Source organism: Lolium perenne, chromosome 7 (genome assembly GCF_019359855.2).
Source record: "Lolium perenne isolate Kyuss_39 chromosome 7, Kyuss_2.0, whole genome shotgun sequence".
Classification (NCBI taxonomy): domain Eukaryota; kingdom Viridiplantae; phylum Streptophyta; class Magnoliopsida; order Poales; family Poaceae; genus Lolium; species Lolium perenne.
The window spans coordinates 173,180,393-173,186,392 of NC_067250.2; positions in this window are offsets into that span (position 1 = coordinate 173,180,393).

The following is a 6,000-nucleotide window of genomic DNA, read 5'->3' on the forward strand; positions in this document are numbered from 1 at the left end:
ACTATTGTAAAGCATATGAGTTGAGATCAAATCATTCAAAGCAAGTGTCTATATTGATATAAGAGATGATAATGCAAGAGTTAGACAAGCTAGAAGTTTTCATGAACTATTGCTTTAAAGACATGCAACCGTACAAAGTTCATTAAAGATGTACTATTAAGTATTCAGCATAGAAATTCTATCCTTCATTCCAAGCATCAAGTAAATTTTCACAACATAAGAAGGATTCAGTCAAGTAAACATAAACATGAACGTCATGAATCAACTGTTTCGAAGTCTACTCAACCGGTGAGCGCAAGCATTTGGTATTAGCACCAGGATGTTATGGCATAAAGAACGTTAATGGGGGTTTTGAAGGCCAAATGGAAGAAAGGCTTGCAAAGCTGTAAATGACCATTAGACAAGAGGAAGCCTTATGATCGAAGCTATGCAAGGAGTAGTGATTGCCATGCAACGGATGCACATAGAGCTATATGTGTATGAAAGCACTCCAATGGAACTAGTGGGGGTGCATCCAACTTGGTTGCTCACGAAGACCTATAGCACTTTTGAGGAGGCTCATCATTGGAATATACAACCCAAGTTCTATAGTGTAAATTCCCCACATAGTTATACTAGTAAAACATGAAAACTCTCTCATATGAATGTAGGTGCTAAAAATGAGCACAAATGATGACTATGAATAATGCGAGTGTAAAACATGAGCACAAGTGTGGATAAAAGATAGTAATGCTGCCCCCTTTTTCTTTATTCTCTCTTTTTTTCTTCTCTTTTTTTTTCTTTTTTTTCTTTCTTTTTTTTTCTTTTTATTTTGTTTCTTTCTTCTTTTTTTTTCTTTTTTTGATGGCCTCCACGGCTCTTTTCATTTTTAGGGGCAACATCCTAATATGACAACACACTTTTTGGTACAAATAACTCATAATGAATGAAACATGATGTATGAAACTGTATGCCTCTGCCAGTGTAGCAGGATGTGCAATGATCTAGCGTAACATGGGTAAACCACACATCAGCTGTATATGATCATGCAAAGCAATATATAAATAATAAATGACAACATGGCATGTAATGTAAAATGGATGTTGCATGGCAATATATCTCGGAACAGCTATGGAAATGCTGTGGTAGGTATGGTGGCTGTTTTGAGGAGATGTATGGGCTTATGTGTAGGAGAACAAGAGAAAGTCCTCCCACGGGTTTGGATGTACTGGCGAAGTATGCACAATTCTCAATGTGAGCAAAAGGCAATGCACAGTACCGAAGAGGCTAGCAAATTTGGATGGTGGAAGTGCCAAAAACCGTAGCTTAACATTAGTCAAAAAGAACTCACAAGCTTATTGCAAACAACTAGCAGGTTCATCATTAAGAGCATGATTAAAATTTACTCCAAGGAGGGCCGTTCACGGTGGCACAAGTACCCCGCTAGCTCCCTCGACCTTCAGCACAACTTAGTTATTACGATGAACTCTCAGACATGGAAAGCTATCAAGTCCAACTACGCCTTCAACTATTTAAATAGAGTTTGTAGTACGACACAAGCTTAAAGACAACAATCCACTACTAATTTTAATTTATTTATCCAGCAAGCCTTACCATCTAAATACCTCAAAACATTTGCAAAGAATCAAGTTATCAAAGCTCAATGTTCTACAAGTATTTTATTATACACTACCACATGCAACATTTCCCGTTTCCAACCATACAACAATTTAACGAAGAAGAAACTTTCGCCATGAATACTATGAGTAAAGCCTAAGGACATACTTGTCCATATACAACAGCGGAGCGTGTCTCTCTCCCACACAATGAATGCTAGGATCCATTTTATTCAAACAAAACAAGAACAAAAACAATCCGACGCTCCAAGCAAAGTACATAAGATGTGACGGAATAAAAATATAGTTTCAGGGGAGGAACCTGATAATGTTGTCGATGAAGAAGGGGATGCCTTGGGCATCCCCAAGCTTAGACGCTTGAGTCTTCTTGATATATGCAGGGGTGAACCACCGGGGCATCCCCAAGCTTAGATCTTTCACTCTCCTTGATCATGTTGTATCATCTCCCTCTCTTGATCCTTGAAAACTTCCTCCACACCAAACTCAAAACAACTCATTAGAGAGTTAGTGCACAATCAAAATATACATGTTCAGAGGTGACATAATCATTCTTAACACTTCTGGACATTGCACAAAGCTACTGAAAGTCAATGGAATCGAAATATCCATCGAACATATCAAAACAGGAATGCGAAATAAAAGGCAGAATCTGTCAAAACAGAACAGTTCGTAAAGACGAATTTTATTGAGGCACCATACTTGCTCAAATGAAAATGCTCAAATTGAATGAAAGTTGCGTACATATATGAGGATCACTCACATAAATTGGCATAATTTTCTGAGTTAGCTACAGAGAATTTTTCCCAGATTCGTGACAGCAAAGAAATCTGTTTCTGCGCAGTAATCCAAATCTAGTATGAACCTTGCTATCAACGACTTTACTTGGCACAACAATGCACAAAACTAAGATAAGGAGAGGTTGCTACAGTAGTAAACAACTTCCAAGACACAAAATAAAACAAAGGTACTGTAGTAAAAACATGGGTTGTCTCCCATAAGCGCTTTTCTTTAACGCCTTTCAGCTAGGCGCAGAAAGTGTGTATCAAGTATTATCAAGAGACGAAGTGTCAACATCATAATTTGTTCTAATGATAGAATCAAAAGGTAACTTCATTCTCTTTCTAGGGAAGTGTTCCATACCTTTCTTGAGAGGAAATTGATATTTAATATTACCTTCCTTCATATCAATGATAGCACCAACAGTTCGAAGAAAAAGTCTTCCCAATATAATGGGACAAGATGCATTGCATTCAATATCCAGGACAACAAAATCAACGGGGACAAGGTTATTGTTAATGGTAATGCGAACATTATCAACTCTCCCCAATGGTTTCTTTGTAGAGTTATCAGCAAGATTAACATCCAAATAACAATTTTTCAATGGTGGCAAGTCAAGCATATTATAGATTTTCTTAGGCATAACGGAAATACTTGCACCAAGATCACATAAAGCATTACAATCAAAGTCATTGACCTTCATCTTAATGATGGGCTCCCAACCATCCTCTAGCTTCCTAGGAATAGAAGCTTCGCGTTCTAATTTCTCTTCTCTAGCTTTTATGAGAGCATTTGTAATATGTTTCGTGAAAGCCAAATTTATAGCACTAGCATTAGGACTTTTAGCAAGTTTTTGTAAGAACTTTATAACTTCAGAGATGTGGCAATCATCAAAATTTAAACCATTAGAATCTAAAGCAATGGGATCATCATTCCCAATATTGGAAAAAAATTCAGCAGTTTTATCACAAGCAGTTTCAGCAGTTTTAGCAGTTTCAGGCAGTTTTTCGCGCTTTGTATTAGAAGTGGAAACATTGCTAACACCAATTCTTTTATTATTAATAGTAGGAGGTGCAGCAACATGTGTAGCATTAGCATTACTAGTGGTGGTAATAGTCCAAACTTTAGCTATATTATCTTATTTTTCATTTTCTTCTCTTTCCCACCTAGCACGCAATTCGGCCATCAATCTTATATTCTCATTAATTCTAATTTGGATGGCATTTGCTGTAGTAACAATCTTATTATTATGATCTTCATGAGGCATAACTTTCGATTTCAAAAGATCAACATCAGCAGCAAGACTATCGACTTTAGAAGCAAGTATATCAATTTTCCCAAGCTTTTCTTCAACAGATTTGTTAAAAGCAGTTTGTGTACTAATAAATTCTTTAAGCATGGCTTCAAGTCCAGGGGGTGTGTTCCTATTATTGTTGTAAGAATTCCCATAAGAATTACCATAGCCGTTACCATTATTATAAGGATATGGCCTATAGTTGTTACTAGAATTGTTCCGGTAAGCATTGTTGTTGAAATTATTATTTTTAATGAAGTTTACATCAACATGTTCTTCTTGAGCAACCAATGAAGCTAACGGAACATTATTAGGATCAATATTTGTCCTATCATTCACAAGCATAGACATAATAGCATCAATCTTATCACTCAAGGAGGAGGTTTCTTCGACAGAATTTACCTTCTTACCTTGTGGAGCTCTTTCCGTGTGCCATTCAGAGTAATTAACCATCATATTATCAAGAAGCTTTGTTGCTTCACCAAGAGTGATGGACATAAAGGTACCTCCAGCAGCTGAATCCAATAGGTTCCGCGAAGAAAAATTCAGTCCTGCATAAAAGGTTTGGATGATCATCCAAGTAGTCAGTCCATGGGTTGGGCAGTTTTTAACCAAAGATTTTGTTCTTTCCCATGCTTGTGCAACATGCTCATTATCCAATTGTTTAAAATTCATTATGCTACTCCTCAAAGATATAATTTTAGCAGGGGGATAATATCTACCAATAAAAGCATCCTTGCATTTAGTCCATGAATCAATATTATTCTTAGGCAGAGATAGCAACCAATCTTTAGCTCTTCCTCTTGATGAGAAAGGGAACAATTTTAATTTTATTATGTCACCATCTACATCTTTATACTTTTGCATTTCACATAATTCAACAAAATTATTGAGATGGGCAGCAGCATCATCAGAACTAACACCAGAAAATTGCTCTCGCATAACAAGATTCAGTAAAGCAGGTTTAATTTCAAAGAATTCTGCTGTAGTAGCAGGTGGAGCAATAGGTGTGCATAAGAAATCATTATTATTTGTGGTTGTGAAGTCACACAACTTAGTATTTTCAGGAGTACCCATTTTAGCAGCAGTAAATAAAGCAAACTAGATAAAATAAATGCAAGTAACTAATTTTTTGTGTTTTTAATATAGCAAACAAGATGGCAAGTAAAGTAAAACTAGCAACTAATTTTTTTGTGTTTTGATTTAGTGCAGCAAACAAAGTAGTAAATAAAATAATGCAAGACAAAAACAAAGTAAAGAGATTGGGATGTGGAGACTCCCCTTGCAGCGTGTCTTGATCTCCCTGGCAACGGCGCCAGAAAAAGAGCTTGATACGCGTACAGCACGCGTCCGTTGGGAACCCCAAGAGGAAGGTGTGATGCGTACAGCGGCAAGTTTTCCCTCAGTATGAAACCAAGGTTTATCGAACCAGTAGGAGCCAAGAAGCACGTTGAAGGTTGATGGCGGCGAGATGTAGTGCGGCGCAACACCAGGGATTCCGGCGCCAACGTGGAACCTGCACAAAACAAACCAAGTACTTTGCCCCAATGAAACAGTGAGGTTGTCAATCTCACCGGCTTGCTGTAACAAAGGATTAGATGTATAGTGTGGATGATGATTGTTTGCAGAAAACAGTAGAACCAGTATTGCAGTAGATTGTATTTCAGATGTAAAGAATGGACCGGGGTCCACAGTTCACTAGAGGTGTCTCTCCCATAAGATAAATAGCATGTTGGGTGAACAAATTACAGTTGGGCAATTGACAAATAGAGAGGGCATGACCATGCACATACATGATATGATGAGTATTGTGAGATTTAATTGGGCATTACGACAAAGTACATAGACCGCTATCCAGCATGCATCTATGCCTAAAAAGTCCACCTTCAGGTTATCATCCGAACCCCTTCCAGTATTAAGTTGAAAACAACAGACAATTGCATTAAGTATGGTGCGTAATGTAATCAATAACTACATCCTCGGACATAGCATCAATGTTTTATCCCTAGTGGCAACAGCACATCCATAACCTTAGAGGTTTCTGTCACTCCCCCAGATTCACGGAGACATGAACCCACTATCGAGCATAAATACTCCCTCTTGGAGTTACTAGCAAAAACTTGGCCAGAGCCTCTACTAATAACGGAGAGCATGCAAGATCATAAACAACACATAAACATAAATTGATAATCAACATAACATGGTATTCTCTATTCATCGGATCCCAACAAACACAACATATAGCATTACAGATAGATGATCTTGATCATGTTCGGCAGCTCACAAGATCCGACAATTAAGCACAATGAGGAG